Source organism: Heloderma suspectum, chromosome 11 (genome assembly GCF_057233095.1).
Source record: "Heloderma suspectum isolate Gila_16-S chromosome 11, 16-S_ref, whole genome shotgun sequence".
In the NCBI taxonomy this organism is placed as follows: Eukaryota; Metazoa; Chordata; class Lepidosauria; order Squamata; family Helodermatidae; genus Heloderma; species Heloderma suspectum.
The window spans coordinates 27,230,988-27,250,607 of NC_139468.1; positions in this window are offsets into that span (position 1 = coordinate 27,230,988).

Genomic DNA, 19,620 nt, shown 5'->3' on the forward strand with positions numbered 1-19,620 from the left:
CGTATTTTTTGAAAGACTCTCTCTCTCTCTCTCTCTCTCTCTCTCACACACACACACACACACACACACCCCTACTGGTGTTCGTGTCTGTATATGGTACTTCCAGCGATGGTAAGAGAGAGGGAGAGAGAGATCTATGGATCAATCGATCGATCGTATCTGTCTTTCTATAAGTACACTGTTTTCTGAGTCACACACGCACACCCGAGTCACAGGTATGGATAGAGGTGTAGGAAAGACGAGGCTAGAAAATGGTGATTCTAATGATGCAGAAGTAAGTTCAGAAAATGCCCACCGTCTCCCCACCCCACCTCTCCAGTGTCCTCACTGGGTGCCCATCATTTCTCGTTTGCACTATCCCCCCCCATTACTCCCAGTCCATCGATCCCAGTGGTGGTGGGAATAGATGGCATACTCTCCTGGAGGAGAGAAACAGCTAGCCAGCCAGCAGATCGGAGCTTGAGTCCGGGGAAAGCCTCTCCTTTGCTGGGCTGAATACACCCTGGCAAGGAGTGTTGGTATTGCAAGGGGGTTGCTTTAGGACAGGTTGGGCGTTTGGTCCAGCCCAGCCGCGAGGCAGCAGCAGCAGCAGCAGCAGAAGGAATGGCCACTTCACACTCTCTGCTCTTGGTCGGTCACCCAGCCCGGCTGGCTGGCTTGTCAAAAAACTCTGGCCGGCTCTTCAGTAAACTGGAGAGGGGGCATTTTTCTCCCGCTGAGTTTTCCCAAGCCTTTGAATCGCTTCCAACAGGCCGTTCTTAGACGCCTGGAAGGGACCCTCCGTTTGCTGGATCTCTCCCTTCTTTCTCCTAGAAGTTTTTCTCCAGCCGCAAGGGCAGGCGTCCCCCCCCCCCCCCCCAACAAGCAGCTCTCTTTGACGGCTTGTCAATTTCTCTTCCCTGTGCGTCCTTGTAGGACGCGCGTCGTCTCTCCTTCCTCGGTTTGAGGGAGCGCGATTCCCACCCTCCTCTTCTTTTCCAAGAACAAACTTTCACCCAAGTGTGCGGGCTCTCCATCCCTGGATGCCCACTATTCCCCTACCCTATTCCCCTACACCACCCCCACCCCAATCCACAACAATTTTGTGAACCGCCCAGAGAGCTTCGGCTATGGGGCAGTATAGAAATCTAATAAATGAAATGAATTGAACATCCTCCCATCACTCACTCACTCACCCAGCCTCTGCCTCTCCTTTCCTCAGCACAAGACTGCAGATTATTCCCCTCCCCCCGAAAAAACACCTGAAATAACCACGATCACCACATTAATAATAATAATCACCTATTTATTATTAATAATAATTATTAACATTCATCTATTTATTGTGCGAGGATCAGTACCAGAAGCAATGGGGGGGGGGGAGGTAGAAATGGAGCTACCAAGGCGTGACGTACAGACCTACGTGGGATGCTCATAGGCTATCCACATCCTAAAATGACATTTCCCTGCAGTTCTCATCCTCCACCCCCCCTTTTTTTTTTTGCCTCAGAAGTGATGGGTGGGGAGAGAAAAGCCTTCATTTTTCCGTTGGGAGACAAGCGACAGAGCTCCAGACACACAGAGAGAAGAGGGAGGGGAGGGAGCAAAGAAAAAAGGATCCTCCCTTTGGGGTGGCTGGTTCAGAGATCGCCCAGAAAGAGCCAGAGAAGGAAAGGAGAGAGAGAGAGAGAGAGAGAGCCAGGAAGAAGGATGGATCGTGAAATCACCTCCGTGAGGTAAGGTCATTTTCTCCCTGTTGCCTGGCATTTGTTTAAGACGGACAGGGCTCCCGCTGATAACGTCTAAGGATCCTTATTAGATGGAGAGGAAGCCGCGGAGATGGGGGAATTTGGTGTCTTTGGGGGTGTTTCGAGGGCTTTGGAAGACGGCTTGATGTTGAACATGGGATACAACTGATATTAAACACACGCGTGCACACACCGCCACCAGCCGTCACAACAACAGCAGCGTCAGCAGCAGCGCGCACGGGATTTGTAAAGGAATTTGTTTTCCTTTAGACCCGACATTGACTAACTTGCCGCAGTGAATACTCCCCCCCCCCCCCCGCCAGTGCACTTTGTCTTTGGAGACTCGTAGGATATAGGGGAGGTGAATGTGGAATATAAAAAGGTGTGTGTGTGTGTGTGTGTGTGTGTGTGTAAAATAAGGCACTTGTAGGTTGCTTGACTGACTCTCGCTTCTCAAGAAGACTAGCTCGCCGAATACCTTTCAGGATCATGTCTGTGGCCAGCGACGATTCACCCCCCTTTGTGTCAATTTCAGCTTTAGCCTGGGCGCGGGGTGGGAGGGAGAGAGGATTTTCCTCTTCCCCGCATCACCATTTCTCTAGAACAGGCCAGCTCAAGCTATTGTGCTGTCCTGGGCAAAAACTTAATTTTCACGCGTGGGGTGTGTGTGGGGGGGGGGGGAGGGGAAAGCTTGTATGCGGAAAGGTGGCGGCTGACATGGATTAGGATCCCGTCCTCCTGAAGTGTGAATGATTGATCCGATTGATTTAAAACATTTGTATCCCCGCTTCCCCGCACGCTCCCACTCTTCTCAAATTGGGATATAAAACCTCGAAAGCGATGGCGGCCCTTTCCCCACACAGAGCAATGGGAAGAGGTGCCATTCGGAAAATCCATGGCGGGGAGAAATGCTACTCATCGCCCTCCCCCTAAACATTTTCCCTATTGCAGCCACACACATGCATACCATTCCAGTGGGGGGTGGGGATGACCTCCATTCACTTGTATGGAGCAGGGGAAAGGGGTTGGGAATTGGGAGGATCATGTATGTCAGAGGGAGGGGGTGGGAAAGAACTGTGAATTCTCCCCCCCCCTCCGAGGCCTGGTGGATTTCTGATTAGCCTCGTGCTTCTAGAATTCCATCACCCTAGGCAGCCGCCTGGGTTACCTATTGGATTGGGCCCAGTGGAGGCTGGTGGCTCCGATTTAGGCGGGGCTGTGAATCCATGCTGGGTTTCAGTCAGAGCCAGTCAGAACGCTTCAGGAGCTATCCAAGGTGCTGAACCCTCCACTGGTTGGGCCAACCCTGCCAGCAGTGAATATACCCTTCCTTTCTGTTCTGTATATAGCACACCCAAAGTCAAAACAGATTGCTTACACAGTGTATTACGAACCGTTCCCTGTCCGCAGGCAAGAGGCAGGCAGAGGTACAAGCGAGGCAATCCATCCCCGGTGGATTCCTCAGTCTTGAGGCGTGTGCCTTTTAAACCCCCTCTCTTCCCCACTCCCATACACACATACACACACACCACCACCATTTGAAACTGGCCTTGGCAATAACTTCACTCAGTGGGACGACAATGGAGCCCCCAAGTGCGAGTGGAACAAAAGAAGTTGGAAGTAGTTAAACTGCCAAGCACGTCCACCCCCCGGGGCCTGAATTAAAAAAAAAAAAAAAAAAACAGAAGAAAAGAAAGACAGAAAGAAAGAAAGAAAGAAAGAAAAGAAAAGACATTTAAGGGGGGGGGGACCCCGAAGAGGGACTTTTCTTTGGGTTGGTGAGAAAATACTCCGGGTAAAAGTTGGGCTGGCGTCTTCATTTCAGCGTCAACGGAGCAGACCTAATTCAACAGGAAACCCGAAGATTTCCAGATGAAGACGAGAAAAGTTAAAGTCTGGCGAATTCATTGTGAGGGCAAATCAACCGAACCGCTGCGGAACGGCATTCAGAAGGGAGATCCTATAGTATTATTTCTCTCCCTTCTTGTTGATGGTAGTTCAACTATGTGTGTAGGTGTGCGTGTGACCATTAATATTCACAGTGCAACAGATTAATCCTAATCTCAACAACAGGGGAAGGATTGTTTGTTTGTTTGTTTTAAATCGAATGATTACATTCTAATCATTCTCGACCTGTTGCCGTAAAGTAAAATAAGACAGAAATTGTGGTAGAATCTGGCGATTATCATAGAGGGTGATGAGATGTAGGACCTCTTATCCCTGAAAATGTATATATTCAGATCTGCAAGGCGATCAATAATCTGTGTTTATTCCAGCCATTCTTCTCTACTATATTTCACTTTCACTTTCTAGCTCTGGTAAGGTTTCGAATGCTTTAATGCCTTGGTCGTGTTTAAGTGCTTTAAAGCTTCTCAGAATCATCCGACCTAGTGTGTGTATTTTTTAAAAACATATTTTCTTATATAAAAGAGCAGTTATATTCCAATTGTCTCTGTAGCTGGAGTTGTGTGTGTGTATGTGTGTGTGTGTGTGTGGGGGGGAATAACGTCAAGAGTGTTGAGGAAGAGAGAAGAGGGTTATTGTAATTAAAAACAAAAACAAAATAAGCTGGTAGAAAAATTGGAAAAATGGCTAGAGAGCAATTACGATATGTATAGTTAAAATAGGATTTATATATACACATATACACACATGCTGAGGGTTGCAATAGGCGAATGGAAGAAAATTAGAGGAGATAAACAGAATTAGGAGAAGCGATCTTAGGCCTGAAGTGGTAGGATCCCATTCCAATCGGAGATTTTAACACACACACACACGTTGGTTTAAAAGAGCACGGTGTGGGGAGAGGGAGAAAACCTGGTTTAGTAAAGCACTGAAGCGGCCTGCAACGGGTTAAACCGATTGCTCATGAACTTGGGCCTGTCTGTCTGTCTGTCTGTCTGGATTTTGATGGATGGGTAGACCCCGCTGGCAAGTTCAGACTGCAAGACCTCTCCCGCTGCTTCGGCGGTCCTGGGAAGCAGCCGAGAGGGGGCGGGGGGAGAGAGGGAGGCGAACCCTCCCTCATACTCCGGCCTCCCTTACTCCGCAGTCTCCCTTCCTTCTACCTCGCTTCAGAGAAGGTAGAAGCTTCTGCGTCTTTACAGAAAGTCCGCAAAAGCTCCTTAATTTTTTTTTTGGGGGGGGGGATTTAAAAGCCCCGATTCTCCTGGAATGGGATGGTAGGAAGTGGGGGGGGGGACACAGATAGCCCCTACCTGAGCTAAACTGCCTCGCACGCACACACGCGGGGCTCCCCTTGGAAGAACCATGAGAACAGGTTTGGGTCAGGAGGAGGCCTCCAGCATTCGGACAGCGCCCGCGGCAAGGTAAGCTACAGCGGACGAGGAGCGGAGGAGAGAGATAGAGAGGTGGACTGGGAAGCCATCGCCTGCGGGGCGGGGGGGGGGGATCTTAGACGACCCTTCACCCCACCCCCACTCCCGCGTTCTGAATCCAGATTAGTGTCGGGTGGTGGTGGTGGGGAAACTCGCTATATTTGGAAGGGAGGGGGGAGACTTTGCCGGCAGCCGGGGAGAAATTCAACCTGGCTGTGAGCATTCAGCTTTGCTCTGTCTGTCTGTCTATATGTCAGTCATTAGAAGAATGGACAGATAGACAGGACCGATGGATAAGGGAGACAGACAACCCTTGCCACAAAATCTCAAGATAATTATGTACAAAAAACAACCCGTAACACCCCCCGCCCCCGTCCAGATCAATAGCCGCCTTGAGTGTCATTTTTTTCTTGGTAGAAAGGCGGGGTACAAATCAAATCAATAAATAATATTCTCTCTTTCTCACTTCTGGCGCCCAACTCCCTTCCCAAGATGTCGAAAGGCTCGGAGTCAGTCCTATACATCACCTTATTCCCCCACCCTCACCCATGCCTCCTGTCCCAGCGCCACCAAAGAAAGCATCTTTATTTTACCTGCCCAGAAATCTTTGTGGCCATTTCCCTCCCAGTTTATTCAGGAGGTCTTGAGAACTGGTGTGTGTGGGATTGGTGGAGTGGGTTGATTTTATTATTATTATTATTATTATTATTATTATTATTATTCCGCCTAGGCCGTTCCTTAGCCAAACCTATCAGAATTGCCTCTCCCCACTCCCACCCTTAAAAAAAAAAAAAAAGAGCTCCAACAGAGTCTTAATTACAGGCTGAGAATGGCGGGGGCGGGGGGAGCGGGAGTGTTGTGGGCTGAGATTTCTGGTGGTGGAGTCTCGCCAAGCGCCCCCTCCCCGTCCTCGCCTCCTCCTCCTCCGCCGCCGCCTCCCCCTCGTCCAGCCTTCCCTGATTGGCTTGAGTAAGACGCTGCTGCTCTGACGTCACTCAGCCTGCCAGCAGACGGAGCATCTTGGAAAAAGACCAGAGCGGTTGGAGCTAAGAGAAGCTGCCTGGGCGCAAAGAAGGAACCCCAGGTGGAGACAGTCTCCCTTCCACAGATCTCTTGTTCTCCAGATCCAGAAGGAGGGGAAATAAGGCGGGCGGGCGCAGCAGCATAGGAGCTGGACAGCTGGGAAAATCGCTACGCAGCCCCTACCTCCTCGCTCGCCTTTCTCCTCGCTTTTTTGCAAAAGGATTCCTTCTGCCTCGCCTCGCCGGCCGGCCGGCCGGCCGGCCTCCCAACCCTCCATCGCCCATGCTTGATCCTTCCTCCGCGTGTGTGTAAGTGCTGATCTCGCCTGATTCTCTGGCTGGCTGCCGCGGGTGCCTTTCCCCCCTCCCCTCTCTCCGTGGTGGTGGAGAGCGCGGGGGCGAGAGCAGGTTGTTTTGGGCCCACCACCATCGTAGAAGAAAGCTGGGTTGGGTTGGGTTGGATAGCGACGTTTGGCGTGATGGCGCTGCCCGCGATTGAGAGAAGGGTTTTCTCGTTTGTGAGAGGTGTCGGCGGGGGCGGGGGCGGGGAAGGTGTGTGTGTGTGTGTGTGTGTGTATGTGTGAGACACACAGAGAGAAGAATTTGGAAACGGTTGTGGCTGACTGCTCGGGGTGGAAAGAGATTTTTCTTTCTTTCTGGGGGACAAAGTCGTCCAGGCGGTTGATTCTCCCATAATATTTGAATAAATAAATGAGGCCAAAAGAAAGAAGACCTAAGATGCACGTGTGAATGGTAGGTTAGAAGGACGGGAAAAAAAGGAGGGCATGAATGAGAGAGAGGCTGTTGGAGAACAGGAAGGGGTCAAAAAAGGTCTCCTCCTTCTCCTCCTCATCCTCCAAAACTTCCTTGCTTGCCACTTCGGATCTTCACATTGCTAATAGTCAGGTCAACCGTTTGTTCATTGGGTCATTGCCACCGCACTAGCTGACGATCTATCCAAACACAGACACACGGCTTTGAGGAGTAGCAGCATCCTCGGGGTATAGCACACGTGAGGGCCCTTTCTTTTGAGAAGAGCCAACAGTAAACCTGCCCCCCCCCCCATGCTCAAGGCTGCGATCCATGCACGCTTGGTTGAGGCAAACTCCCAGTGTCTGAACTGTGTGGAACTGCCTTTCTGAGTAAACGTGCTTAGGGCTGCTCTGGCAGTGAGCGGATAGACAGATAGATAGGTGCTATTTCACAGCTGAGATATGTTGCTGTGTAACCGATAGAACTTAGAATCTTAGAGCATGTGGTTATCTGTTTTCAGTTCCTGCGGTGGTTGGGATCAGTATTGGGGGAACACCTTCCTAGGGACGTCAAATACTTGCCGAAGTTCATCGACTATGTTGGCCCTTGAGAAAAATCCAAATGCATCTGTAATAACAACAACAACAACAATCTAAAAATCGTATAAACAAACTGTCCTTTGACCCAAATCTACCATCTCAGACAACTACCTTGCTCTGCCCTTTGATAGGGCCAGCCTTCAGTTTCATTCTTATATTTCATGCTTATAGATTTGTTCCAAACTGTATTATTGTGCAGGGAGAGGTGGATTGTTGGTTCCTTGGACACCCAAAAGGTTATTTTTTCAGGGCCCTAAGGTGGTTGTCAAAGACTGTTGAAAAAGCTACTTCTAGACCATTGGAATACAGAGGGGAAAAGTAGGAATATTGATAATCAATCCGTTATTTCCAAGCATTTCTTTCCTTTCCTTTCTAAGAGCCGTGGGCTTTACATGTGCATGTATGTGATTTGTATGGGAAGGTTTACTGTAAATTCCCCTTTCCAAACAGTTCTATAGGTTGGTAAGGGGAAATGCCTTTGCAAATTCCCAACCAGTTCTATATCCTTCCAGGCAAGTGCCTGGATGAGAAATATCCCAGGGCCTCATGGATATTTTAGACAAAGTTTTCTGAAATAATAATAATAATAGACTTATCTTTGACTAGATGTTTGGTCTTGAAATGGTTAGAGGACATTTGGGGTTTTGTTTTTGTTTTTTTGTTTTGTTAAATATTCCCTGTATGAGTGAGGATAATCACTCCTGAATTTTAGAATGATTCCATTAATTTTATATTGGGGGAAAGGAAGTCCTAATTAATGTTTGAAAAATGCCTTGATATTTCCCCCTGTTATATCCATTACAGCTGCTATATTGATCTAAGGCAGCAATGAACGCTGGTGGATGGATGTGACTTGATTTAATGCCTTTGCTTAACTTTTTTTTTTTTTTTTTAAATCAGGTGGCATTTTTCCTCCCTCCCTCCCTCCTTCCTTCCTTCCTTCCACCTCTTCTTCTTTCTCCTATTTATTTCAAGGGACAGTTTTTATTATTTATTTATATATTTTTAGCATCACTACATTCTAACACATTCTATGGATACAGGCCGCAGCCTTTCGTATGTGCCTGTGTGTGCGTGTGTGCGCGCGCACATGGGATATTTACCTTGCTTCAAAGTGTGTCTCATGCAAGCCAGAAGTTCAGGGGAAATGCCTTCGTGGGAGGATCACAGCAACCCCCCCCCCACACACACACACATCTTGTTTGGAAGGCAGCATAAAGGAGACACAGACAGAAGAATACCCGCCCTCACCTCGTCTTCCTATTCCTGTTCCAGTTCTCAAGTGCCAGATTTCCATTGATCCGGCTCTTCACTACTCGATAAAACAAACCTTCCCTCCCTACCCCGCACCTCTTCTCTCCCTAAAATACCCATTGGAAACTACAGTGTGAAGCTGGCAAAGGCACGGACACAGACGGACAGGCACGCACGCACACACCCCTCAATAAAGAATGAGGAGAGACTCACTTGAGCCCACCAAGCAAGGAAGTTGGGGGTGGGGTTATTCGAGGTTGGCTAAAAATAAACTTCTCCCGAATTAAAGAATAAGTGACGTCAGACGTAGAAAAGGGAAAGGCATAGAGATTTTGTGTGTGTGTGTGTGGGGGGGGGGGATGTTGTTTTCTCTCTTCTGAGGGGGAGGGGGGATTAAATCATTCAAGAACCGGAAGCCTGGTCATTACTGGAATAGTGGAATAATAATTAGTGGACTGTTTGGCTGGCCCTGTTTGGTGTCTGACCAGGGCAGGGAGGGATGTATGTGTGTGCTCGCGCGCGCTGTGATTTAAAATACCAACACTGTGTGGAACAGATTCAGTACAGGGGTGTGTAAGCAAGCTGGCCGCGCGGGGAGAGAGAGTAAGAGCGTGCTAAAGCAGCTTTGTCAGTTTCACCAGGGAATCACACAACCGCCGCCATACGAGCGTGGTGTATCCAGCCATGCTTCCCTAAGGAGCCAGCGGCCCCAGCGTCTACTTGCCGTTTCTGCACCAGCGCACGGACAGACAGACAGCCCCGTTACACGGCTCCCTGTTGGGACATTGACTGCGATCCCTTCTACCCGCCCCCCAGTTTAAATCCCCATTTTTAAGCATTCCTTTCCCGTAAGCACAAAGCTCAAACCAGAGCTTCTTCTAAGGCGCATTTCACAGCTGGGGTCGTGGGCGGTGGGTTTGCGGGGGGGGGGGAGATTTCCTCTGAATTATACCCCCTCCTACACACATGCACACGCAGGAAAACTTCTGGTCCTTTGTTGTCTTCCAGCATCGATCCAGTAATTTCAGAATGACTACACTAGGTTGTATCCAATGTTAGTCCTACTTAGAGTAAACCCACTGAAATGAATGAGGCTGAGACGAACACTGGATACAACTAGAATGTGGATTGGATTTGGGGAAACTCTCCGATCTCTCCTCTCTTCTCCACGATTTGCCTTTATGTATCTCCCACCTTCGGCCTCGGTCATCGCTTCCCCACCCCTGGGTTGGCTGAAAAGACATTCTTCCTACCCCAGGATTAGGCTGAGCCAATTCTATCTGTGGTATCGGGGTGAAAGGGGTGTGTGTGTGTGTGTGTTTTAAGGATGGCTTTTGGACTTAGGTGCAATCCTATGCATGTTCAGACAGAAAAAAAAAATCTTACAATTCCCAGCATTCCCCAGCCAGCATAAGCTGGCTGGGGAATGCTGGGAGTTGTAGGACTTATTTTCTGCTGAAACATGCATAGAATTGTGCCCTTAGTAGTGCACCAGAAATCTTCTCTTACCTCTTACTCCTAGATCAGGGATGCGGTGGGGAAGATGTGGTTGCAGGCTGGGGCAAGCTGCCCTTGAGCCAAATGGATCTAGAATGTATTATTATTTACATTTCTATACTGCCCCATAGCCAAAGCTCTCTGGACAGTTTACAAAGATTAATGTGTTTGCCAAGATAGATTAACCCACAAAACACTTGGAGGCCAACCAAAAGTGTCTGGGAAGGCCCTGGGAGAAAATCCAGATCCTGTTATAATATAACCAATATTTGTGGCCAATTATTTCAATTGGAGATGAATTGCATTTCACTTACAGAATCTGGTAGATTCTGCCAGGTAGAGATAGAGGGTGAAATGGCCTTTAAGCTTCTGCCACAATCACTCCATTAAAGGTAGGCATGGGAAACATTCTGTCATTCTTTCCTGTTCAGGACCCTATTACCATGGTCCAAACCTGCCTGACCCGCATTCCACCAGTGGGTGGGGCCAGAGACCCAAGTGGGTGGAGTTCAGATGTGGCTCTTACTTTTGTTCAATACCCAACAGAAGAAAAGAAAAAGACAGCAAGACATGTGCATGCAGGCTTTCCTTCTCTCCTCACCTAGTGCAAGAGAGGCCTGGAGGTCCAGAACTGGACCATGCACTGAATGCTCCCTACCTGTGGCGTAAGGTGGTGCCATCAGACTCTTTGCTATTTTTTTTCTGCAAGAGACTAACACCGCTGCATCCTCTCGGGAGATCTTTTTACCAACTCTGGGAACGGCCGGTGCTAACCATTTTTAATTGGGGTGGTTTCGGAAGCAGGGAGGTGTTTTCATTCAGCAGGATCCTGCTCCATTACAATAATGGAGGTTTTCAGCGTGGATCTTAACAAAAGGCGGATTATACCTAGACTAGGATATTTTATTTTATTTTATTTCTTTTTTTTTTTTTAAGTGATGGTGAATATTTTCTACAGGTATAACGGGATGAGGGTTTTTTTCCTTTTTGTTTTCGTGAGTTTTTGCTATTTGTCCTCCTGAGAAGTAGATTGCACCTTACCTGAACCTGTTTCCTGTGTCTCTGGAGGTAATTTGGGGGTGGGGGAGGAAACGTTAAGAAACATACACACATACATGGCAAGAAGAAAGTATGTGAGAGGTAATGTACAATACAAGAGATGCCCCAGCGGCTAGGGAAGGAGCCGGGAGCCGATTTCCAGCACCTTGGCCAGTGCCTTCGCCCTCAGATTTTAGGCAGTCCTCTTCCTCCGACAGTTTGGGTTAGATAGGAAATCCGGCTCCACGGGAGGCTTAGACCCCCAAACGGATCGGTGCTGCCTGCGAGGAAGGAGGCCTCTCACCAGAGCTGGTGGGAAAGGCCAGGGTTGTCGGACCTCCATGCCCATTCTCCAATGCCCTCTCCAAGGAAATCAGGAAGCACCAGTGCCTGGGAGCTGAGACAAGTGGCAACTCTGCCTAGGGACCTGGGCTAACCAGCCTGCTGCAGGAAGGTGGGGATACGGAAGGAAATATGAGCCGGGAGGTGGGGGAGAAGGGTGCTTTGCAAGGACTCGTGGCTTAGCATCAGGCGAAAGGGCCCTGCCTCTCGCGTTCCTTTCTTCCTCCCCCGTGTTTATCGGACGCATATAGCTCACCCCCCTAACCCCGAAACGGTGGTCTGTTTCAGTGATTACTGGACAGATTGTTTGAGTAAATGTCTGCCTTCCTTCCGCCTTTCTCCCTCCATCCCCCACCCTCCTGCCACCCATCTTTTACTCCATCTATCTGTGCTGTCCGGATTATAACCGCTGTCTGTCTGTCTGGGTGCCTGCCTCTTCTTTCTTTCTTTCTTTCTTTCTTTCTTTCTTTCTTTCTCCCTCCCCCCCTCCCTCCCTCCCTCCCCCCCCAACAAATCAGTTTCATCCAAATTAAAGATGCACACGTATAAAAGCCATGTATAAGAGCCATCGGCGTAGCACCGTTCTCTCATGGCACTGCTCCCTGCTGTACTTTACCTCGCCATCCAAAGATACCAGCAGATGTGCACAATCTAGATCGGAGGGCTGCGTTGATATTGCCGTAATAGTAGGCCGAACATAGCTGCTTTACGCGGGGTCTTTTTCATGCGCAAAAACAAACGTTTTAGATTTGGCATGCCGAGGTGTACACAGCCCAGGCTAGCCAGCAAGCTGTGTCAGCACTGGTTTAGGTTTAGGTATCGCACTGGCTGCCTAGTTATCTACCCGTGAAAATCGGTGTAGAGAAAGAAGCGAGTTCGTGCAAGGTGCTCTTGCGCATTTTAGGGACATTACAATAACCAACGATGCTGCTTTCCTTCTCTGCATGTTTTGCACGCATCCGTGGGAGGCGTTGAGAACATCCCAGGTTTGGCCCTGAGATACCTTCTTCTGCTTTTCCACTCAGGAGGAACAATAGAACAGTGAGCTATAAATGCAGATCGTTGCGTTCCACCGTTTAATCGGCCTTGAACTAGGCGCTGTTCTGAGCAAATCCCATGACATCTTTTCGAAAGTCTTTTGAACTCACGGCCTCCTTTCGAACCTCTGTTTGAAACGGGGCCTGCTTGAAGCCTCTGAAACTTGGGCAACGACCCTTCCTTCCTTCCCCTGCAACTGCCAGGGAATAAACACAACATTTAATCTTCCCACTGGGCCGTTCCTATACTATCAGAGCAAACCTATGCATGCCTACTCTGAAATAATTCCCATTCAGGTCAGTGGAACTTAGTCCCAGATAAGCAGGTTTAGGTTTGTATCTTTGGACTACAATCCTAGATCCATTTACCTGGGTTTAAGCACCATTGAACTCAATGGTACTTACTTCTGAGTAGACACGATGCATAGGAATGCACTTGTAGGCTGGAATCCTACACCCACTTAATTCAATGGGACATACTTGTAAGTGGACATCCATAGGATTTGGCTGTTAGTTATCTAGTTCCTACAAGGGTGAAGGGCCCAAGGAGCTAAATACACAAGGTGACTCGGTGGAAAGACCTTATAATCTTACACAGACAAGAAAGAATCTGAGAATAGTGAGGAAAGGGTTTTAGGGAAGGTGTGAGTTTGGGGGGTGGATATTTAGGGCGTTGGTAATCATCCTGTACTAAAGAGGAGTAAAGAACCACCTTCTTTGTCTCGACAGTCATCGACAATTGAGAGAAGTAAATCCAGATACTCCTCTAGAAACAAAACGTGGGGGGTGGGGGGAATCACCACCCCTTCCGGGTGTGGGAACATTTACCTTGATTATCCACGGGGGTAAAAAATATTTGGAGCCTGTTGGGAGAAAAAATTCTCTATAATTTTCAATGTATAGCCATTTATTTTCTTTAGTTCCTGATCTAGGAAAATCGAAATTAGGACTAGCCTTTAAATAAGAAAAAAAAAAAAAAGACGAGAGAAATCTTTGAAAATACATTGGATTGGACCGAAGGAAAAGAGGGTGTGGTGGAGAAGGTTTCCTATGCGATCTGGAGTCAACTCCCATTCATTGCTAGGTTTTTGTTTTTTTTAAAAAAATTCCCCCTAATTTGATCAACAGGATTTAAATTTCGTCCAGTCAGATCCCCCTTTTGCCCTGGAAAATGTGCGTACAATTCAGTAAAAATACTCGGATGCGATATTTTCAAAGCCCCTACAACTCTTCATTTATTCTGAGTCAACATTTATTTAGAACAAAAAAGAAGGAAAGAGGGTCAAACTTCTCCAAGAGGTGGCGGGCGCTTAAACCTGAAGTCTCTTTCAAAGGTGGATTTTGAACACAGAACCTATGGATCCCTCACTACCACCACCCCTAATCCATAACCCACTTAAAGTCGAAATGATTTTCAGTGGATACTGTCCCACTGACTTCAGAAGAACCAATTCAGTTTAAATCGGGTTAAGGCTGCGATAGTATACCCACTTACCTGCAAGTAAGCCCCATTGAACTCAGTGGAACTTACATCTGAGTAAACATATATAGGATTGTACTGTAAATGACGTTTGGATTGACCTGAGAGCCCTTTAGCCTGCAATCCTATACACACTTACATGAGTGTAACTCCCATTTCTCTTAATGGGGCTTACTTCTGAGTAGACATGTATAGCATTGTGCTGTTAAAGACCATCCCCCATTGTAGGCGGAAGCTTGCGTTGGTTATATGTAGAGTTTTGGATTTTTTTTTTTTTAAATCGAGGCGGGGGCATAGCATTCCGGAATAAATCTGGTGGTGTCCCCTTATGGTTCCAACCCTAAAACCACAATTACTTGGAAGTAAAGAATTTACTCCCAAGATAATTTATTAAACTAGCTCTCAGAGTTATCCCTAGTAGTTTTTGTTTTTTTAACAGTCTCAGAAAAATAAGTATCACGTAAGAGGGTAGATTTAATGCGGATCTCATTTCTGTGGAAGACTAAAAACGTTCGATCTTCTTCACTGGGGCTCTGTGCAAGAGAGCCCAGAGAGAAGAGAATAAACAAAGGACAGATTTAATATACACGGTATGATTAGACGCCTATGCATGTATATGTATGTATGCAGAGAAGGAAAATGAGAAATAAATAGTTCTTCTTTAGAAAATGGGCCGGGGGGAGGAAGGATCTGTTTTCTTGTTATTAAAAAAAAAAAAAAAGCAAGCTAAAAGAAAGACCCTAACTAGGGATTTTGCAAAACCTGCGATCCGAAAGGTTGATTACTTCTTGGAGCGCACGCTGGAATGGAACCCAGTTCATGGAGCCTTGTCAGTGGCTGGGCTGAGATCTCTCACGTTCCTGTATTTCCCAGTGACCAAAGAAATAGCAAAAACATGCGCTCGAGATGTCAGCCGATTTAGGATACAACGCTGAACACATTGAATAAGGAGTGAGCCCTACTGAACCCATTGAGACCTAAGACTGCAATCCTAGACGGGGACTTACTTCTGAGTAGTAGAGATATACAAGATTGCGCTGCTACTTCTGAGTAAGTAGGCATAGGGTCGCGATGCACGCCTCTCAGTGCAATAGTAAATAGTAATAATAATAATAATGATAATAAACTGGGATATACTGTAAATGTGATTCAAACGTGATGATTTTAAACAGCTTTTAGGCTACAGCCTTACAAGCACACTTACCTAGGAGTAACGCCCCCTCCAGATCAGTGGGTTTACCTGCGAGTAAAGATGCTTAACATTACTGTGTTCAAGGGCTAACTTAAGTGTCATTCATTTTAATGGATCTACTTAAGTAGGATTTATATTGGATTTTACCCCCGAAGTTCACAGCCTATTCGATATTTCCTTGATTTCGGAAGAAAGGGAAACAAACTTGTCATGTTTGTTTATTTATTATTATTTTTTAAAGAAACCTTCCGACTCTGCTCAGACAATTTCCTAATGAGAGAGACCCGTTGCATTTTCACTCCGATCATGAATGGGAAAGGTTTGGAAATGGATAGAACGGGAGATGGATTTGGCGCTGGGTCAGGTTTTCCGAGGTGATTACGTTCTCCCGAGTGTGGTTCCCCCTTCTGCGTCGTGTAACGTACCTTGTGCGGTTCCAGTATGTTAACCATGTTGAGAGAGAGGAGCAAATCTGGCCTGCGGTGTGTATGTGTGTGCGGGGTGGGGGTGGGGGAGCGAGTTTTATAATTTGGGCGGGGAGTAAGTAAAAACGTAGAAGACGAAAACGATAAACGATTAACTTTTATTCATCTCATCCTCTTAATGTGGGACTGTGCTTATTTGCATTTGATATGGACCTTAAGTAGAGCCCTGCTGAACTGTTGGATAAAATGTATGCACCGTGTGTATGTGTGTGTGTGTGTGTGAGTGAGAGAGAGAGAGAGAGACAGACAGACAGACAGAAAATGAGGGGGAAATACGTGAGATGGAGGCTGGTGGCTCCAATATGAGTGGACCACTGAATCCACTGTGGGTTTCAGTCAGAACCAATCAGAACTGAAGCACCTTGGATAGCTCCTTTAGAGTTCTGACTGGTTCTGACTGCAATCCAGAGAGGATTCATCACCCCACTGACATCAGAGACACCAGCCTCCACTGGTGAGATGATTCCTATTTGGTAATTGGAAAAGAAAAGAATGATCCAAGGCATTTATACCACCCCACCCCCATTTTAAAGCCAACTAAAAAAATGTATTGGAAAAATTAGAAAATATTGTATATGGAAATACTAGGATATCAAACTCAACCGTCCACACGTTCTCATACCCATGTTTATTTCATGAATCCAGGGAGAGATTGCATATTTACTCAAAAGTAAGCCCCACTGCGGTCCGATGGTACTTAATCTCAAGTATGGTCATAATCCTGTGCACCCTCACCAGAGGGTAAATCCCACTAATTAAAAACTCAGTGTGAGGCGCCTGAGTAAACATGGATAGGATGGGGGTTGTTGAAGCTGTTCTCTAACTGCTGCGTTAGTGTCCCTAGGACGGGTGCACAGGATTGCCAGCCTTACAGGTCAACCTCATGCGCGTCTACTTGGAAGTAAGCCCCATTGAGTTCAATGGGACTTACTCCCAGATAAGTGAATATAGGACTGTTAGCCGTAAGCAGGTGCTTCAATCTCTCCCATTACACTCAATGGAACTTCGGAGTGCTTCACTATGGGTGGATCGGGCCCAGGTCTTCGATCGGGGCTCTTGCATTGTGTTCCAGAGTGTAAAGTTCCCGCTATCGCAACCTGGTCCAGCCACAAGGATCTTATTAACATGAGCAGGCGATTTATTTAATTATTTCCAAGTCTGGAAAAATCCAACGCCCTCCACTCTCGGCCAGGAGCAATATTTGTTATTGTTATTGTTATGTGGGATCATTAAAGATCATTATTAGACAAGGAACTGAGACCTTGTTCCAAATCTGTGCAAGGAACGTATAACGCGATCCGTTTTAATCTGTGGCGGGGGGGGGGGGGGGGCTTTCTTGCCCGAAAGCAAGAAAACTAAACTCCACCGAACTGAGGTTTGTGCCCCAGGCAAGAGGGAATGTGTTTTGCAGCGGCCTACACCTGTTTAACTTGGAAGTCCCATTCGCTTCAGTGGGGCTGAACTCTCAAGTAAATTGCATGCATAGGATTGTACAGGCCTTAATTGAGGAATGAGGTGGAGGAAGGGAGGGAGAGCGGGGACTCAGACGGATGACTTCAACGAAATATTGTTGCAAAAACAGAAGAAGGGGAAAAAGAAAGGTGGGCTGTGGGTTCTGGAGAGAGGGGAGGAGTCAAAGAGGCGGGAAGGAGCGGTGATTTGAATGTGGAGCCTCTCATTGGTACAAGCCGCGCTGACGTCACTTCCCAAAGAGGGTGGTTAACATGAGAAAAGGAGTGTAGAAGTTGGCCAGCATACAGAGGGAGAGCTGTAAGTTCAGTATCTCAGGGTGTGATTTTGACTGCAAACTAGCTGCTTCCCCAAGGGAATGATTCATTTCAGAAAGACAGTGGTCAGAGTGGGTGACTCTCCCCAGAAGTGATTGCAGATCAGATCAGAATCAAGCATCACTCTCCTTCTCCGTGCTCTTTTGTCTCTTTACCTCTTTTAAAACACACACAAACAAACCAAAACCTTATTCTTTTAATTTTCTTTTTCTTCTTTACTTTCTTGATGGCAGATCGAAGATCCACCCTCCCACTCTTCCTTCCTATTCTGCCCCCAGCCGAACTGAGCCTCGCGCCCAGCCGTGTGCGGGGAGGGAAAGAGAGCCTCCGAGCCTCGGGAAAAGGAGGGCTGTTTCTGTCTTTGGTTATCTAGCTGTATGAGTGTTATCAATCCATCATAAAGCTAGATAACCGAAAGTAGAAATGACTTCCAAAGACTTCTGGGAGCCTGGAAGGCGAAAAGCAAGAGGAGGAAAGAAGAAGGAAACAACAACAACAACAACCACACACACACACACACACACACACACAGTTTGGGGGACTGGAGACAGTGAGAAACACCATCAACCACCAGATCTTGGAGAAGATCAAGATTTTGACCAACGTCATCAGCTTCAAGTGGCATTCACGGAATTCTGCAATACAGGTATCCCTCTCTCTGTTTGGTTGCTCATTTGCTCATTCTTGATTTATGTGTCTTCATTATGATTAACTCTTTTTATGCATTTCTCTGTGTGTGTGTGGGGGGGAGAGTGTCACAAATGCTCTCAAATCAAATCATGGTGAACTTGGGAGTGAGAGCTGCAAGAATCAGGGAGATGCCTGGGCAGGCGGGTGGGGAGAGAGAGAGAGAGAGAGAGAGAGCTAAGTCAGTGCATTAAAGAAAGGTATTCTGTCAATCATGGCTTGAGATTCACTCCCAAAACTTGGGAGAGATGTAGGTGAATTTCAAAGCGCTAAGGAGTGTACAAGGGGAAGGTGTCGGGAGTGTGTGTGAGTATAAAGTGTGTGTGTGTGTGTGTGTGTGTACTGAACTGTTTCTAACCATGCCCCTTGATCAAATTATTCCATGCATCAACCTCCAGTAAGCCCATTAGCATTTGGAATTTTTCTCACCCCCTCCCCCTTTGCAACCTCTTCCTTGGTTTGGGTTTGTTACAGGCCTCTCCCCTAAAACTCTGCCCCCTCTGTGAGGTCAAGTTCTTGATAATTTGATCACTTTTCATGGGCCTTGGCAGCTGCTTTTGTGTGGAGTTGGGGGTCTCTGTGCAGAGTGAAGTGGAGCAGAAATGAAGGAGACTTTCTGAATAGAATGAGGCCTGGTTCTTAGGGCCAGACCTTAACATTGAGAGACTCTGCCTGCATACAAACTACCTGTTTTAACTGCTGGGACTTTTCTCTCTGTGTGTGTTTCTCTCCACTGCCCCCCTGCTTCTCTCATACCAACCCCTCCTCCAAGTTGCCTGAATGGTTAACATTCATAAAGGATTCTTTACCTCACTGCAAACCCCAGAGTTGAAACATAATATGTATTACAATGTCTAGCAAATAAAAAAGCAATTGGGGAAATCTGCATTCCGTTCCCATGGTAACACAAAGCACCGCACTAGCTCGGCCTAGACTCTGTCTTCTGGCACATTTTAGCCGCCAATTTGAAGCAAATAAGTGCTTTTTGCCTGATTTGGTTGGAAGCAACTCTCATTCCTTCAGCTCCCTTCTCTCTCTCTCCCTCCCTCCCCCCCCCCCAAACCATGGGAAACAATTCACAAAAGATCACTACAATTTTTCAGGAGCCCTGGCTCCCTCCCCAGTTGAGGGACGTAGTCTGTCATGTCATCCCCCTGAAGCACCAATGGTGTTTTAGAAGGTTCCAGGAAACAGATTCTTTGCTGTTTTTGTATTTTGTATTTTTGGTTTAGTATTTTATTTTCCTACTTTGGGAGTGGGGGTTCAGTAAAATTCAGGCACAGCAGCTACTAAATATGGATGGACCCATTCCAATATGCAAGGTGTGGTTTAGTGGCTAGAATGCTGTACTGGGAGTCTGGAGATCCGGGTTCTAGTCCCCA